The sequence below is a fragment of the Hemicordylus capensis genome, chromosome 3 (genome assembly GCF_027244095.1).
Source record: "Hemicordylus capensis ecotype Gifberg chromosome 3, rHemCap1.1.pri, whole genome shotgun sequence".
In the NCBI taxonomy this organism is placed as follows: domain Eukaryota; kingdom Metazoa; phylum Chordata; class Lepidosauria; order Squamata; family Cordylidae; genus Hemicordylus; species Hemicordylus capensis.
In genome coordinates, this window is record NC_069659.1 from 333379996 (window position 1) to 333399524 (window position 19529).

Sequence of the window (19529 nt, forward strand, 5' to 3'; positions counted from 1 at the left end):
TGAATGGACCTACTGGCTGGTGCAGGCTAGGAACGGTCATCTGGAAGCAGTAGACATGAGTTTGGAACTTAGTGTTGTTGAGTGACTCTGAAGGAAGCATCATGCTCCTTGTTTAGTGACAGTCCCCTGGCTATTAAATAACTTGAAATGTGTGGATTGCTCCTGAGAAACTATCCTTCTTATCAATGCTTTTGGATGACAAGACTGCAAATCCAGTGGATCTTTCACCCTGAGGAAGAAACCCAAATTTGCTTCAAATTTTCCTTTGGGATTAATTTCAGCAGGCACCCAAAAAGTTTCAAATACAGTTGCTAAACAAATGAGACCACCTGCAGTGCCCCAAACAAGTGCATTATACACTTCTACATGCTCACAGAAGTTCGGCCCAATCACTTTTTCTCTCTTTGCCCCTGAAACTTTCCGTTCCCCTGACATTTCTTTGGACCTAACTAACTAATGATACAGACCCTCCCTTGAGTGATGAGATAGAACATGCACAGTACAATAGGTCATCTAGATATTTCTGGCACCAGAAAGCATCTTGGGAATAGAAACATATTTGTTTAACTTACAGGTACTTCAAGCAATTTGAAGGGTTCAGCAGTTCTTCTTCAGGTCATAAGTTGTTTCATTCCTTGGAAGGAAAATTTGCTGTGCAATGAATTCATCTTCATCCCTCCAGCCCCAGAGAGAAAGATACTGGGGCAATGAGTTAATAGTCGAGACAGTTATTCAGAGACAAGGGATTGCATATGTCAGAAAGGCCAGCTTGCTCAGCAGCAGAAAGGGAGCAGGGAGCCCCGTTCTTTAGATACTCTCTGGGCTATGTCTGTCAGGTTGAGAGTTAATGAGATGTTATTTAATGCACTCAGTGGCTGGTGTTGAACTCAGGTTGGTTCTCTCCTTAAGTCTCTAGCAATCATATTCATGATATAAACATTAAATGTCTTCTGTCAGGCAGAAGAATGGCCAGCTAATAAAACAGGTTTCTTTTCTGCACTATTGGCTTTTATCAGGTCATTTTCTCAAGTCCCAACTCACATACCAATCTATATCTATGAATCCATCTCTCACACACATACAAAGAGACAGAACAAGTCTTTTCCTAGTCTTTTGATTCTTAAGAATATAAGAAGCTGACTTATACCAAGTTAGACTATTGGTCCATCTAGCTCAGCATTGTTTCCTCAGACTGGCAGAGGATCTCCAAGGTTTCAAGCAGAGGTCTTTCCCAGCCCTACTTGGAGATGCCAGGAATGGAACCCTGGACCTTCTGCATGCCAAGCAGATGACCTACCACTAAGCCACAACACCATCCCTTTCAAGCAGATGATGGTCCTGTCAACTTCAGCATTTCAAGTTCTTTCTTTAGTCAAGTCCTCTTCCTCTAGCCAAAATCAAAATGGAAGGCTGATGTGGAGATGGGGTTCAGTTGCAAGATTCATCACTGGAGGGCAGAATTACTGAGGACCTTCAAATAAGTGCTATGATAATTAACTAGCAAATCTAATATGTCTATATTCAGTGAAGAATATTTTATGAAACCTGATCTGACATATTATAAAAACAAGTGCTCCCACATATCTGAATTAGTTTCATTTGCTGACATTAAAAGAAATGAAGAAACACAAGAGAATAGTACACTCTCATGCAATGAATTATGTTAGCAAAACATGGACTAAAACAAAACTCTGGTACATCCCTCTGTATTCAGTCAAAGCCTATGTCTGATTGAGATTACAATAAGTATCCAAAGTATCAAACTCCATGTATGCCAAATTCATTGTTGCTCCCTTTTTCAAGTGCGGTTTCATACTAGGAACATGAAATGGTATGAATGTAATCATCAGTTATCTCCTCCTTAGTATCCTTAGTAAGTCCTTACCTCTTAAATCAAAGGGAACAGTTTCATTACAAAAGTATATATTGGCTCTTGTCACATCCATGTAGGAATCCAATGATGCATTGCAGAGGATTCTGGGACATGCTTAAAGGCACATACTTATTTCATGTGCTCCTTTGTCTAAGCCTGTTGAGACTCCCTCCCATCCCCTGTGAACTGAGAGCACATCTCAGAATACAACCAACACTCCCTGGTAGTTTCATATTGCAGCAGAAAATCTATAGTGGTGGATGGCTGTCATTAGGGGAAGCAAAGACCCATATCTTTTACCGCTCCAAGAGAAAAGCATTAAAGCAACAGAGGGAGGGTTGCAGGAGCACATTTTGAGGAGACAAACAACTGTGAAGGAAATGTTGAAACTTCTCATTCAACCTCAAGTCCCTGGGGTTCTGAGTGTAGATTCTCTGGTAGCAAATGAGATTTTCAATGACAAACCATGAATCCACTCTCATTCGCAACCAGAGAATCTACACTCAGAACAAATCAGAAACAACAAAACCCCATACCCCATGGGTTAGCAACCCATGGTGGTGGTTGGCACCCTCTGTGCACTCCACCACCACTTGCTCTGAGCCACCCCAGCACCTCCAAATGCAGTTATGGGGCTGCTGAAACCTCCATTCTTCCTTATGGAGAAAAACCTTTAAGATGCGTAAACTTCAAAAATCACTTAAAAATCAGCCCTTTGCCCCATTCCTTTCAAACAATTCCAGTAGCTTCCTTGCCCCCCTTGGGAACTACCACCCACCACACTCCACTCTAGGCCATCCCTTTCCCCCTGACATGAAGCGATACATTTGCTGGAATCCTCATTATTCCCTATGAGGAATTAAAAATACTTTAAAAATTCACCAATAATGGGAAGATTGTCCAATTGCCTTGGGGTTTTGTGGGTGATAGGCACCCCTGGGTGCCTACCACCCACCCCACTTTTGTTCCCCTAGGTGCTCCACAATAGGGGATAATGGGCTGGTTCGAGTCCCATTATACCATATGAGAAAAAATAAAAATAAATTCCAAAAATTCATAAAAAATCGTACGAGTGTCCGATCACTTCACGGGTTGGGTGGTAGGTACCCATTGGTGCCAGCTACCACCCCACCCACTTGATTGTTTGAACCAGTTTGAACTGGTTTGAACCAGGTCAAATCAGTTTGAATTTGAACCAAACCGGGGGGGGTTCGAGCAAAACCAAAACCAAACCTCCCGGTTAGAAACCAGTTTGAATTTGAACAAAACAAGGCAAACTGGTTTTGTGCACATCCCTAGTGGATGGCTGTCATTAGGGGAAGCATAGACCCATGTCTTTTACCTCTCCAGGAGAAAAGCAATAAAGCGACAGAGGGAGGGTTGCAGGAGCACATTTTGAGGAGACAAGCAACTGTGAAGGAAATGTTGAAACTTCTCATTCAACCTCAAGTCATGAACTCACCCACTGCTGCTTTACGTAACAAAAGAAAAGTCTCCAGAGAAATAGATTATAGAGCGACACATCAGGAGCAGGTCTCCCCTACAACTACAACTATTACTACAACTAGTAATATTTATTACTAGGAGAGCTGGTCTAGTGGTAGCAAGCATGACTTGTCCCCTTAGCTAAGCAGGGTCCAACCTGGTTGCATATGGATGGGAGACTAGAAGTGTGAGCACTGCAAGATATTCCCCTCAGGGGATGGAGCTGCTCTGGGAAGAGCAGAAGTTTCCAAGTTTCCTCCCTGGCATCTCCAAGCTAGGGCTGAGGGAGATTCCTGCCTGCAACCTTGGAGAAGCTGCTGCCAGTCTGTGAAGACAATACTGAGCTAGATAGACCAATGGTTTGACTCAATATATGGCAGCTTCCTATGTTCCTATATACCGCTTAGATATTTATATACCGCTTAGATATTTATATACTACTTTTCAACAAAAAATCTCAAAGCGGTTTACCTTAAAGAGTAAAGAATAAATAAGAGGGTTCCCTGTCCCCAAAGGGTTCACAATTGAAAAAGAAACATACGGTAGACACCAGCCGCCGCCACTGGAGGGATGCTGTGCTTGAGTTGGTAGGGACAGTTGCTCTCTCCCTGCTAAGAGAAGAGAAGCACCACACTTTAAAAGATGCCTCTTTGCTCAGTTAGCATCCTAAACTGATTGTGATTAGATTGTGAGCCCTTTGCGGACAGGGATCCATCGTATTTATTTCTTATTTCTCTGTGTAAACCGCACTGAGCCATTTTTGGAAGGGCGGTATAGAAATCAAATGAATGAATGAATGAATGAATGAATATGCTGCATGGTCCCCACCGCACATTAAGGTCATCAAGAGAGGTCCATCTCTGGATGCCGCCAGCTCCTCTGAAGGCAACTCAGGGGTAGGCCTTCTCTGTGGTGCTCCTAGGCTGTGGAATGCACTCCCCATAGACATTTGTGTCTTAACCTTTAAGACGCCTTTATTTGTGGCAGCCCTTACGATGCATTTGTGGGGGGGGGGGCTGGCTTTTAGTTATCTTTGAATGTTTTAGATTATAGTTGCTTTAAGAGTTTGTTTTATTTTTCTCTCTAATGAATTAACTGTGAACCACTTAGCGCCTTGGAGTCAGGCGGTAGATAAATAAAATAAATAAAATAATCTATAAGTAATTATTTCAGATTCCTTATTCCCAAGGGGAGCAGGGTGGCTGCAGATCTGACGCAATTCTTAGGAGCCACTGAGGTTTTTCAAGTTCATTAGATGCAAGGTTGTGCTGGGGCAGCCAACAAAGGGTTAAGCCACCAGGGACAACCAACAATAATAGGTCCATGTACAGGGGGTGTTGACAGCATCAGGCCACCAGGGCATATGCCCCTAATCAGTTCATTATGCCCATACTGCCTGTTAAGCCTGGCAAGCTCGTCACTTTAAGAGTCTCGGCATCTCACCATTACTCTTACACTGTTAGTTGGCATTACTCACTGTTACATAGAAAATTGCTGCTGTAATCTGAATGCAGGCAATGGCACTTTCCTTCTTTTTCCTCTCCCACTACCATGGGGCCACTGGTAGCTTGTAGAACGTGTGCAGAGTTTGCCATTGCCATTGTTGCTTAATAACCGGGCAGGTTATTAGCTTTTCTTTCTACATCTACCAATTTCCCACTTGTGGGCCAGAGCCCAACCCTGGAGGACGGGGCCACAGAGCTTCGAAGTCTGTAACAACTCTCTTGCCTGCATGCAAGTTATAAGGCTTCTCCATAGCAATTAAAGTAAAGTGTGCCGTCAAGTCGATTTCAACTCCTGGTGCCCACAGTGCCCTGTGGTTTTCTTTTGGTAGAATACAAGAGAGGTTTACCATTGCCTCCTCCTGTGCAGTATGAGAAGATGCCTTTCAGCATCTTCCTATATCGCTTCCTATAGTACCAGTGGGGATTTGAACCAGCAACCTTCTGCTTGTTAGTCAAGTATTTCCCCACTGCACCACTTAAGGTGACTCCATAGCAATTAACAAAGTGTAAATATAAATGAATAGGTCCTCGGTATTGTGCTGCTGTGCTGAAACTGTAACAGACTTTTAGAGAAAATCTCTCTTTGTTATTCTTGCAATACTGTGGGAGTAAAAGTTAATAAAATGTAGGCAAATGGCTCTTGTTGTATTTTCCTATGACTGGACAAGCGTTCAGATTTCATTATTGAGAATTAAATGCCAAAGTTGTGAAGCACCACATATTATCGAGAACATAAACCTGCTGTGGATGAGCAACATTAAAAAGTCTCATGAATCAGGAACATGACAAGGAGATAATGGAAGATATGTTCACACAAGTCCATGCCCTGGTACAAGGAGTGGGGGAAAGTGGTGGGAGAGCCTCATTATCTTTCTTCCTCTCCAGATCAATGACACAACAAAATGAAAGTGTCTCAGCCAGAGCAGATTGACAGCAAGCTGGTGAAAAATCACACATCGTTGATTAAAGGTGGTCTGACAGCTGGTTCACCCTGGCCTCTGGTGTGTTAGCTCTTTTGGAGATGCTGTGCACAAGCAAGTCTTGGGCTCATCATGATCCACGTAGATTATTGTATGTGAGGTAAGTCATGCACATTAATTGGTATATGCCATCACCCTACAAGAAAGGAAGGAATCACACATGAGGAGAATCACTATGGTGGCATTCGCGCATAATATGAAACTGGAGCTGGCCGGACCAGCAGTTAATTTTGAAAACTGTAAATCACATCACAGGCATTCATCCAAATGCAGTCTGGCAAACTTGGTTTTTAGGGCAGGGGCACCTCCCTCTTCATCGTCTGCTGAGGCTGCATCTCAGCAAGCTCCATAGCACTCACATCACCAGATTATAGGCTAGGCATCAATACGTGTCCAGGGTGGCAGCCATTGGTGACAATCTTCAAGGGGGCATGCTGAACATCGTGCCTTTTTGGAATGGTCCGCCCACCCCCAGCAGGGAAAGGGCATTTAAACCCCTTTAAAGGCCATGCCATGCAAGCTCTTCTTCTGACAGCGACTGAACCACTACTCTCGTAAGAACCCCCAAACAAAACTGTCTCACCAAGCACAATTTCTGGAGGGGGAATCTTGAGGGGCACTATTTTCCTGTTAGGAAAGGGAAGGGAACACGATGACTTCCTAGGAAGGGATATGTATATGAGGGAGGGCAAAGTATCCTAGGGTCTGGTTCGCTGTGACCACAGATGCTCTTGCGAGGGCTCACCCTGACAAAACCGTCTGTGGAAACCAAACCACACTCCTGCCCCATGGCAGCTTGCGGCCAGAACTAGGACTCTCATGAGAGGGCCAGTCTTCTGGGGGGGACTATAGGCTCGCAAACACCTTTGGTCTTCCACTGGACTGCACACTCATGAGTGAGTGTCACGGGCTTGTGACGATCTTTTCGAACTGCACAGGCACGCTGGAGTGCCTTGCAGTCAAGGGCTGCTGGGCCAGATGGACAGGCCCAGTGGCCACTCCGCCTGCTGCCGCTGCCACGGGAAGGCCTGCTCAGCTCACCCCCATCCACCCACCGGCCGCCCACATGGCAGCTAAATTTACAGAAAAGTGGCTGTTTGGCGTGGCAGGGCTTCATGGGTGGCGGGGGGCGGGCTCACAGTGGGGGTGGTCCGGGAGCCAAAATTTACTTACTTACTTACTTATTTATACACTGCCCTTCCAAAAATCCCCTAAGTTCGCCACTGCTGCTAGTTCTCTTTCACATTTGACTGTGACTCCCAAGTGAGTACCTTGGACCAGGCAATACTCAAAAGGAGGCACTGTATATGTGTTCATGTGGGGGCTGTGTGTGTGGTGTTTATGCCAACCACCTGAGGATGGCAAAGTGGGTCACATGCAGTCCTGAATGTGGAGCTGGGTTGCAGATCAAGCTTGGAGTAGGAGGTAGGTAGGAGTGAGGAGATGGGGTAGGCTGACATTGACGGGCAGGATGACCGGGACAGAGGGCTGGGATGGGAAGTGGGAGGAGGAGCAAAACAGCAAGCAGAGAGAACAAGCAGACCTGATTCTAGAGGAGCTCCTGGTATAGAGCCATTGCACCAGCAAAGGTCCCGCACAAATACAGTTTCCTATAGGAGCCAGGAGCCCTACCTCTTCCTGGAATTCAGCCAGGGCCTGATCCTGTCAAGCAAGCACCTGAGCTGGAATTTCCCTCTAAGAGGGATGCCCAGATGTTGTTGACTGCAACTTCCATAATCCCCAAGCAAAAGCCTTTACAGCTGAGGATTCTGGGAGTTGTAGTCAACAACATCTGGGAATCTCTCTTAGAGGGAACTCTTCTGAATCTCTTTATGACCTGTCCATTTTGTTAGACAAAGTTTCACTTTATAATATCATTCAGATGACTTGGGGGGGGAAGGTCTTTTGTTATGTATTCTTTTGTATTTTCCCTCTGGACTAAAGCAGCATGTGGATGTTGGGTGGAAGGACCGTGGATTTAGTACCTGCTGGGCTTTCAATAAGTGGAAAGTCCTACTGAGACTAAGTAATCCTTTAAAGTAATTCCTGAGTAGTACTATTAAGAAACTTAGTGTGGATGTCAGCCAGTGAACCTTGAGACTGTATGGCCATTTGCTGCATAACACACCTTCACCTGGCCTCTGGACCAGCCATCTTTAGGAGGATACTGGAATGATACTGGAATCAAATGTGCAGTTCCCCAGTGCACTGTACCACATGGTATGCACCAGCTGTTATGACTATAATAGAGTAATTTTCTCAAGCCTAATCATAGGTGAGTGAACTTCATATTCAGTAACAGATGATGGAAATGAAAATTATAGTCCACTTCTAAATTGATAGTGATAATTTTGTTTTCTGTAACAATAAAATGCCATTGCAGTCAGGAAGAAAGCACCATAAGTAAAACCACCTCTTGGGAGAACGAGGTACCAGGAAACTGTCAAACACAGGAATATTCAAAAGACAGCAATTGCTAACAGCTGCAGATAATAGCCCCATGATTTCTGAATACATAAAACCGAAAGTCATTACCATACCGATGACTTTTGTGATGACTCATGTGAAATCGGCAGATTGTCCAAGTCCAGTTTCAAATGACCAGGTGCAGCTCAGAAGCTACTATTACAGTTGGTACCATTGCTGAATAAATCTCTGGAGAAGCCAGTGAGGGAAGAGATGTGAACATATATATATATATATACATATATATATAGCTTCCTTATACTGCATCAGACCACTGGTCCATCTAGTACTGTACTATTTACTCTGAGTTGCAATGGACTTCCAAGGTCTCTGAGACAGATCTTCCCCAGCTATGCTCCCTGAGAAATGCCAGGGATTTCTGGGACCACTGACCTATCATTCTTCCTCAAGAGTATTGAAGTAAATATATTGGCTGTCAGCCTAGACTAAAGTGGAGGACTTGGTGCTTCTTGAAACCCCGTATACCAGGGGTTCTCAAACTTGGGTTTCCCAGATGCTGTTGGACTATAATTCCCATCATCCCCAGCCACAATGGCAAAGAATCATGGGAGTTGTAGTCTGAAAATACCTGGGGATCCAAATTTGAGAACCCCTATCTTATGTGATCTTGTAGGTGAAGAAAATAACCTATAACATTAGCATTAGTTAAATTCACATGCAGCAGCACAACAGACACAGATTGATGTCATATTGAATCCAGTATGAATTCATATTGACAAGTGATTCAGCTGCACCTGACAACTTTGACTGATCTCCAACAGGTACAAAGACTGCCAAAAATCCTTACAAGCCCTTCAGGGATCTTATTGATCTTCATCCTACCAGCGCATGCCACAAAGATGCAATTAAGAGATCTACAATTAAAGGTCTTTGAAAAATTCAGCCATGCTAAACCAGAGAATTTGCAGCCCTTCACAGCAAGGGAAGAGTCATAAATTGAAATTATACTACTGAAAACAACATAGCTGATTTTTGCAGAAGGAAGAAATCTAGACAAAATGTTTCAGCTGCAGTCTACTTTACTTCACCCATGGATATATTTGTGAGTGGCTTGATAGTGATTTATTTTGTAATGCAACCTATGTGAAATTTCCCTGGAAATAGAAGATTAGAGAGAAGCTAGGAGCCAGGGAGTCTATATCCATGAGTGAGTTTTGGGCAGGGGTGAAATGATTACAGATGTCAAGCTGTCTTGCACCCTACAGACCCTGAATGAAACAATAATAGAGTTGTCACCATGTTTTGCCTAAGGCAAATTTGGAGAGTCCTATTGAGGTGGAAGATCTGTAAGGATAGGATTTCAAGGGAAGTTAAAAGCATTTTAATTACAGCCTCTCACCACTGGCCTTGGCCAATCAGGTCCAACACAGGTGGTCATTCCCATACTCTCAACACAGTCTCCTCAGAGTTGGGAGCTTGAAACTGAAATGGATCCAAATCACCACAATTAAGATGGACTCCAACTGAGTCCATCTTAATTGTGGTGATTTGATGAGACACATTTTAGACTTGAACTCTATATCCATAGTTGTGACTTCCATGTTAAACCAGCTTTGTCTGCAAAGCAGGACATAAATTGATTGCAGTGGACAATGTGGAAACAGTGCGGGTTCACTAAGCAAGCAGCCACAAGACTGGAATTGCATGAGGAAATTTAGGGTGTAGGGACTGTGCATGGAGAAAGAGCCATCAATCATCTCTCCAGCCGTGGCTGCACTTCCTTCTGTCACTGCAATCCCAGGAGTAGCTGCAGCTGCATTTATATGTAGCCAGTTCTCACAAATATTTGTCTATGGGCAGGTTCACACATCAAGCAACAAGTAAGCCTGCCATGAACTGCTGGCTCCCCACGAGCACGCACTTCCCATCATGAGCCACTAGTACTACTTCCACTCCAGTTGCATTGTCTGAATAAGGTGGTAGAGTTCTGAAGTGATAGAATGGATTAAATTACTTCAGGCTGTAGATGAAGGGGACATTTCTGAACATCCCCTTGTGTTAAGGAGGAGGAAGAGAAGAAAGAGGAGGAGGAGGAGAAGAAGAAGAAGAAGAAGAAGAAGAAGAAGAAGCTCCCTGCAAGTAGAAAAGTGCACAACAGAGAGCCAGAAGGATTAGAACCATTCTTTGGCATGTTAAGTTGAACACTGTTCACACAGAGATTGAGGGCGGGGCTGCTGCCACAATCCTCTCCCATGCACACACTATACATACAAACATTGGCAGAAGAGCCTTCATTTGTGAGAGCTATTTCCCACTGTGTGGACTTCCACTGTGCAGTAGTGCTACATGTTTCCCAGAGCGGGGGCGGGGAGGGGCCCTTTAGGAGACTTTGAGCCCTATCCAGACTCAGCACCATGTTAGAAGGCATGCATGAAATGCTGGCAAGTCTAGTCTTAGAACTCTATGGAGGAAGTTCTGGGAAGAACTACATTTCCCAGCACTCTCTGTGCATCCAGAAGCGCTCTTACCCCTGGACAGCCCCTGGGCCCCCCCCAAATCCTCTTTAATCTGTCCTAGGTGGTGTGATTGCCTGGCCAAGCATGATGATGTTTAATTTGCAGGGGCGGGGGCTCCAAAGGCCTCTAGGTCCAGGCTCCAAAATTACCTAGGTACACCTCTGTGTGCATCTTCCAAGATGGTACAAGGATTTGATAGGGCTCTGTTTCTTTGAAAGGAGTCCCACAGACACTTGTCAGGGGGAATGTGCACAGGCCTAATAAACCATTTTTCAGGGAACTGCACTTACTATCAGAGGCACTCTTACACCTGAACTTCTGGGCCGAAGACCAGGGCCTCCACAGCCCCAGGGCCCCCCCAAATCCTCTTTAGTCTGTCCCAGATGGTGTGATCATCCAGCCAAGCATGATGATGCTTAATTTGCAGGGAGCGGGGCTCCAAAGGCCTCTAGGTCCAGTCTCCAGAATTACTTGGGTGCCCCTCTGCTTAGGATTCATGGGAGTGCTATTGGTTCCTGGGCTTTGCAATGCCGAACACTGCTATATACATTTTGAAATCTGCACAGGGCCTGAATGACAGGCATTTAAACTGGGAACTGAGGAAAGAAAACATGGAAAGATAAGCAGCATGTCACATATTAGTTTTTGAAGTACAAAGTTCAGTCTTGCCAAGCACTATGTTGCTGCAGTTTTGAACAGTAGGAGAAACAATCCAATAACAATATTCCAGATGGATGGAAAATGCCCTTCATCTTTTCAGCAAAATGTTGATCGCAGTCCAAAGGGCAGGCAAGCGGATTTAGATGAGCATGTATATCATTGCCGCACCAAAAAAACAATGATGAAAAGCAACATCTCATTCAAGGAAATTGACTTTGGGATGCAATTTAGAAGATTAGAACAAGGAAAGATATAATCAAACTACCTACCAATTAGGACTGATTTATTGCCTTCTCTTGTACAACCTATTATTACAGCAGAATACTCCTTCTGATATTACCGGAACATCACACTTTTAAAAAAAAAAAAGTCATTGTCTAAACTTTTGTTCTGTTTCTACATAAACTTTGAAACAACTGCTAAGTGTCTCTAGATTAGGACCAATTATTACACGATGGACATGGCATTGTTGCTTTATCCTTAAGGCTCCATCCCGTGCTTGTCCAGTAATGTAAGAATGCAGAACCCATATGGGAAGGGTGATTTCAGGGGCCATCGATCTGTGATAGAGTCCATGCTTTCTATGCAAGTGCTCCTAGGTTTAATCCCTAGCATCTCCAGTAAAGTGATTTCAGGCAGAGGGTTAGATGAAACATCTGCCCACTTCCAGTCTGAAACCCTGGAGAACCACTTCCAGTCAATGCAGTCCAGGGCTGCAGAACCTCAGCCCTCCAGCTGTGGTTAGACTACAACTCCCATCACCCCTCAATATTGGCCACTGTGGCTGGGACTGATGGGAGTTGTAGTTCAACAACAGCTGATGGGCTGAAGTTGTGCACCCCTGGTGTAGATGAAGCTGAGCTAGCTAGACCAATGGGCTGACGCAGAATAAGGCAGCTCCCTATGTAGATGGACACTGCTCTGATCTAGATGTAGATATGTACGCTGTAGATGGACACTGCTTTTGTACAGAGGAAGAAAAATAAGACTCTGAATCCAAGGACTATCAGTACTGACCTGTTAATATGTGCCTCACAGGAGAAGCATAGACAATGATATACAAGAGGGACTTCTCTTGTGGTTATAAAGAGAATTAGGTCTCCCCTTGCAATCTCACTGGCATATATCCAAATACTCATGTTGATTTCAGGTGCTTTTGGGTCACAGGCATTATTAACATTGCAAAATGAGGGGTGGCACTTGGGGATCTTACACATCCAGTGTTGCATTGATTATGAAGGTAGACAGCTATGTTGTGATGGTTTACATTACTAAACACGGCCAACACTGTCTCGCAACAATGCCCTGGGAGATAACACAACACTGCCTGAAGTAATTACATAAAGCAGTGATTAATTTAACTGTTAATTTACAGTTCAGCATGGGTTTCAGATGAGCTGTACCACGAAGCACTTCAGATGGCGAACATGTCTCATTTTTATAATTGACTGTGACTAATTTAATCCAAATCATTAAGAAGATATGGAAATAAATTCCATTATTGTCCCCCATTTGGAAAAAGAAAAGAAAAATAACCCTTTTTTAAAAAACAATAACAGCAATGTTTTAGCAATACAAATATTCTCCCCTAAAACCATACTTTAAATATGGGGGTGGTGGGGAAATCAGAATATAGATATTTGTTATTTGAAGTACAAGAGGTTTGTATCTCCAGCACGGTTTTAAGGCAAAGATGCAAGAAGCTGATATCTTGTAATAAGTTACTTGCCGCTGTTCTTAATTATGCTAAATACTATTAAAAACGTTCAGCTTCAGTGGTTGGTCTTGCATGCATTCCATAGATATCTATAGCCCAATCCTTACAAAATGGCTGCTGCATTTATACAGAACAGCACTTGTCTATTGCAGTGTTAAGACCCCATGAGACAATGGATTCCACCCACATGAAGGATGTTCATTGATTTAGCGCAAAGTTAGGATTAGTGCCAAAACATTCATTTTAGCCTACTTCCAGAAGAGAAGGTGGCTTCACAGATCACTATGTCTGTGTGTGCCCATGTCCCCTAATAACTTTTGCATATATAGTCCAATATACAAAGCAAATTCATTTCACAGCACATGGGAGATGGTCCTAGAGGCCCCTGACATATATGTTTTTTGTTTCTGTTTTTGATCTACCATCCTGTATAAAGATGATGACCACTCAAATTATACCTCTTTGTAACAGCCAGTTACAAACTAAATTCACAGCACAAGAGAGAGCGTATTAAGCTGCCGTGATGGTTCGAGATGATGATCTAAGTATAGGCAACTCTCATTTATAATCCATGCACTGACAGATGTATGCAAACCAAATTCACAGCACATAGGAGGTCAGAACACCATGTTGAAAGAATGGAAAGTAGGCTCAGTAGTTCTACTTAGTAGGGGTGTGCACAAATCCAGATCTATGATTTGATTCAAGGTTGAATCAAATCACATCCCACCTCCCAACTGATTCATCAAAAGCAGCTGGCTTGGCCAGCTGACTTGACAAATCACCCTAATTCAACCCAAATAGATTTAGGTGAATCGGGCACCATTTTGAGGCCCATTTTGCTGGGAAAACAGGCCTCAAAGTGGCAGAGAGAACTGGTCTACCAATTGGTCTACCAATGGCGGGGAGAGCTGGTCTACCAGTAGGGATGAGCAGGAAAACCAGCTCTCCTAGGTGGACTGACACACTAAGTCCAAAGCGGAGGGTTGGTCTACCTGCTGATCCCAATTGGTAGATGAGCTCTCCTGGTTTTCTGGGGACAGCTGGTCTACCAATTAGGATCAATGGGTAGACCAACCGCCTGCTCTGGAACTGGCATGTCAGCTCACCTTGGATTGCTGGTCTACCTGGGTTTCTGATCTCAATTGATAGACCAGCTCTCCTGGTTTTCCAATCTCAATTGGTAAACCAGTTCTCCTAGTTTACCAGGGAGAGGGGATCTACCAATTGGGATTGGTTGGTAGACCAACCTTCCACTCTGGACATAGCGAGTCAGACCATCTTGGAGAGCTGTCTACCCAGATACCCACTGATACCTATTGGTAGACCAGCTCTCCTTGGAAAGAAGTACCATTTTGAGGCCCATTTCCCCAGCAAAATGGTCCTCAAAATGTCACACAAATTGATTTGGGTCCAATCAGGGATGAGTCTATTCTACCCTGAATCTGGCCCTTTGTTTGCAGAGTGATTCAATTCAGGATAGAATTATCAAATCACCACTGAATTGACCTGAATCAATGTGTGGGAGAATCTATTTGCACATACCAACTACTTAGAACTCCTTGTTTGATTAGGATGCTTATAGTACAATAACAAAACACAAGAACAAATTAAGTGCCAAATGTGAAAAGGTGGGAAACTGAGCAGTATCTTCTCTCAAGGGTAACTATGGTAGCCATAATGCTACAGGTCAACAGTGACAGAATCTCAACGCCTCTATAAAGTTAATAACCTTCTTTAATGTGTGTATACATGGGAATGTTTTGCTATGTTTTGGACATCCGCTTTAACACATACATTCAACACGTGAATGCTTCTGCATTAAAAGTGAACTAAACATATATAATTTTTGAAGGACTTTTTCATGCCAGCTTTATTTATATGGCAGAAACTCACATTTACTCATATGGAACAAAGCTGAGGAAAATTTGAGCTGAGTACCAAGCACAGCTGCAATAGTTCTCATGCAAAGTACCCTCCCAGATGTCTTTGGATCTGATTCCAGAAGCCATCATGTTCATAAATCCGTGGCAATAGCTCATTATTGCAGGGCCAGTGTCTCTTGGTTGGGAAAAAGATATGAATCTTTCAGCTTTTGCTGTGACATTTATATGGCAGCATAAAACTTGAGACAACGTTCCGTTTCGGAAGCTTGCAAACATTCCCAGAGTGTGTGAGCCACATTTCAATACAAAGAGTGTTGCACAAGCTGCCTCCCTTCTCAATGACAATCATGCAGATATCTCTGAAGCTTTCCCATTGGCAATTCCCCGAATCTCCCCAGGCCTTGAGCAACGTTTGGTAAAGATAGCAGAAAAGAGTTATTCTAGGCTAGAATAGGATTGGTCCACACCACCAAAGTATGATGAAAAATGACACATAGAGGCACTTCAAATGATTAGTGCAAAGCGCCTTACCAGGCTCTGTGGGGAGAGCGGGCTTAGTCTGCTCTCTCCACAGATGATCAGGCCTACATGTCTACCAGCTCCATCATGGAGCCGGGGGGGGTGAGGATCGAGGGCCATGCAAACCCCAGAAGTCCAAGGATTTCTTGGGATTTCCTGGGGATATTCTGGGGGGACCCCCAAGACTGGGAGGCCGCTTGTAGCCTCCTGGTTGGGAGTCTACTCGTGTGTCACTGCACGCCATGGTGGCACACAAGCAAAAAAACCAAGGTTAACGGAGTGCTTGCTCCATTAACCTTGTTTAAGGGGAAGGGGATTTAGGTGGGCTAGCCACCTTGGAACCACTGGGCTCGCCTGTGAGCCTGGTAGCTCCAATGATCACTGGAAAGTGGGCTAGTCTCTCTTGGCCCACTTTCCAGTGATCGTGGGACTAGGCTCATAGAAAGCTGGCTTAATCATACCATTGGACCATCTAGCTCAGTATTGTCTACAACAGGGATTCTCAAAGTTGGGTCTCCAGATGGTATTGTACTTCAACTCCCATAATCCCCAACTTTAGTGGTCTTTGGTTGGCGATTATGGGAGTTGAAGTCCAATAACATCTGGAGACCCAATGTTGAGAATCCCTGGTCTACAATAACTGACAGCGGCTCTCCAGGATTTCAGATGGGTATTTCCCAGCCCTACTTGGAAATACCAGGGATTGAAACTGGGAGTTTCTGCATGCAAAGGAGAAGCTCATCCATTGAGTTATGATCTTTCCCTCAAGCAGGGGTTCCGTGGTACTCCAGATGTTGATGAACTACAGCTCCCATCAATCAATTGTAGCTGAGGGTTATGGGAGTTGTAGTTCTCAGCAACATCTAGAGTTCTGCAGGTTGAGAACCCCTGCCCTAAAGGAAGTGCTGCTGCTCATAGGACTACTATGCAAAGAGGGCTTGAATCTACAATATCTGTAGCATGTTTAATCAAATGACTTGTGAGGTTCCACATTCAAAATGTTTAAAAATTTGGAAATTTGAGGAAACATTCACACATTAGATAAGGATGTTTTGGTTAAGCCATGTTCATAAAATCACAGGCCTGCCTTATAACACTAAATGCCAACTTCTGAGATTCGATCAAAGCATGGAGTACCACTGACTGGTCCTGACCCAGCTGCAAATTGTACACAACTAGAGATGCATACATACATTGTACATCCATTTGCAAATCTAACACATATCCAGTAATTTCAATGGGATCTGAAAGACCATCATGATGCAGATGAGGATGTGTATTCAGAAGCAAATCTGCACCTGGTCACAGGTCTTCTTTGTTGAATCATGATTGAGGATGGAGCTGTAGCTCAGTGGTAGAACATCTGCCCTGCATGCAGTAGGTCTCAGGTTCAATCCCTGACATCTCCAGGTAGGGCTGGGAGAGATTCCTGCCTGAAGCCTTGGAGAGCCACTGCCAGTCAGTGCAGAAAATACGGAGTTAGATGGGCCAATGGTCTAACTATAAGGCAGTTTCCTGTGCTCCTGTGACGTCTGTCTAGAGTACATTGAGTGCAATTGGAAATGAGTACAAAAGCAGGAAGAATTTTACCTGTTTGTGTGTGTGTGTGTGTGTGTGTGTGTGTGTGTGTTTAAATGCCTTAAACATCCTTCCTATTAAACTGAATTTCTATACTCATGTCATCCCCCATATACTAAAATTTATATATGGCTTTTCAACAAAAGTTTCCAAAGTAGTTTACATAGAGGAATAATAAATAAATAAATAAAGATGGATTCCTGTCCCCAAAGGTCTCACAATCTAAAAAGGAACATAAGATAGACACCAGCAATAGCCACTGGAGGGGTTCTGGGGCTGGATAGGGCCAGTTGCTCTCCCCCTGCTAAAGAAAGAGTCATCACTTTTAAAAAGGTGACTCTTTGCCCAGTTAGCGTACATTTCTTTACTTCATCCAAAATATGTATATGTATATGTATATGTATATGTATATGTATATGTATATGTATATGTATATGTATATGTATCTCTCTCTGTGTGTATATATATGTGTGTGTATGTGTATGTGTATATGTGGGTGTGGGTGTGTGTATGGCATCTGTACACAATGTTCAAAAAGCATTTTTATTTATCTTTATCTGTGAAGAGCTTCTGCTCTATTAAAATGTAAATTATTAATATTTTATTACTGCAGTAATGTGTTCTATTTCTCTTGAGATGGGGAGTCCTTAAATATTTAAGTTGCCTCATATTTACTGCAGGTTTGGTTTTTATCACATATAAAAAAAGCTTTTAATATATGAGTTTGGAATTTCCAGTGACAAGAGACTTCTTGTTTACATGTCTTGTATTTGGATGCAAAATCATCCAAGCCTCTTAATACCATTGTTCAGTCATTTGGGTAGGATAAATAATAGGTTGCAGCATAACCGTGGGAGGTGGGTTATATGGACAATGAATGCTGGCCATTGTAGAACCGATGGACTCAGCAGAGAGGATGAGAAACATCTGTGTCTCTCCTTCGGCAATGCAAGGATCTATACATAAGCAAAGTGATTTAGAGCCACTGCTTTTGGAGCTGCTTCAGCAGTACTAGCAGAGGTTTACTCCTAAATCAGTATTCAGTGAATGACAAAAGTGTACCGGAATAATTTAGCGCCCACCAGCAAAGCTTCTAAAACATCCTGGACTCAGGAGTGGTTCATGCAAATACCCAATGAGGTTGTAAAACTATCCCTGGACTTTATTACTTCACATGGTTGAATCTTTCCCCATGTTAGAAGAAATAATCCCAGTACATGGGAAAATAGCAGATCAAGGGGAAGGCTAGCCTAGAACCATCATCCCGGTATCTTGCTTTATTTGTGCAGAGGTTTCTTCTCCTCCACCTAACAAAAGGAAACCTGAATTTTGACATGTGAAAATGTTGTTTGTGTTCACTTTCTCCCATGGAAGTGAATGGCAAAGCAATTCATTTCTATGAGGGAAAAGGAAAGCACAGCACCACAACATACCACTGCGGAATGGGAAATGCCAGGCTCTGTCCTGGCACTAGGGGTCTTCCTTAGCGAAGTCACCAATCTCTGCAGTCCCCAGGCTCAGATGATGAACGTGGTTCAAAGGACAAATTCATTGAGGACAAATCTATCAATGGCTTCTGGTCTTGATGGCTATAGGCACTATAGGCTACCCCCCAGGTTCAGGAGGAGGATACCTCTGAATGCCAATTTCAAAGGAGCAACAGCAGGAGAGCAGAGATGCCTTCATCTCCTGCTTGTGGGCTTCCTAAAGGAATATGGTGGGCCACTGATACTAGGTTACATAAGCCTTGGCTTGATCTAGCAAGACTCTTCCTATGTTCTTATGTAATGTATTAGTCAGTGGAGCAGTACAGATGAAATGATTCCAGCACATGTGACAATGAAGGGGTCACACCGAAAACATGTCTGTCATGATATCAGTTGAGGTATTTGAAATTTGCCTAGAAGATGAACAGTCCCCCACGTAATAAAAGGATGTGCTGGGAGCATGTTCAGGTATTCTTTGCCAATGTTCCAATGTACCACCTAGAGACTTTGGTAGTGGGAGGTATACAAATTTATTAAATAATAAATAAATGTCATGATGGGCATCACCTCATAGATGCCCCTTCCTTACGGTGTGTGCTGGGACAGTATCGTCTGAACTATCCCAGTGCAATTTCTCTTTAAAAAATCCCAAATTCCATTTTCACAAAAGGTAAGCCTAATGATTGAGCAGTACATCCTTGGTTTAAAACAAGTGCTTTGTAAATACATAGGGAGATTATAAACCATCACTGTCATAGGAACCTAGGAAGCTGCCATATACTGAGTCAAACCATAGGTCCATCTAGCTCAGTATTGTCTACACAGACTGGCAGCAGCTTCTCCAAGGTTGCAGGCAGGAATCTCTCTCAGCCCTATCTTGGAGAAGCCAGAGAGGG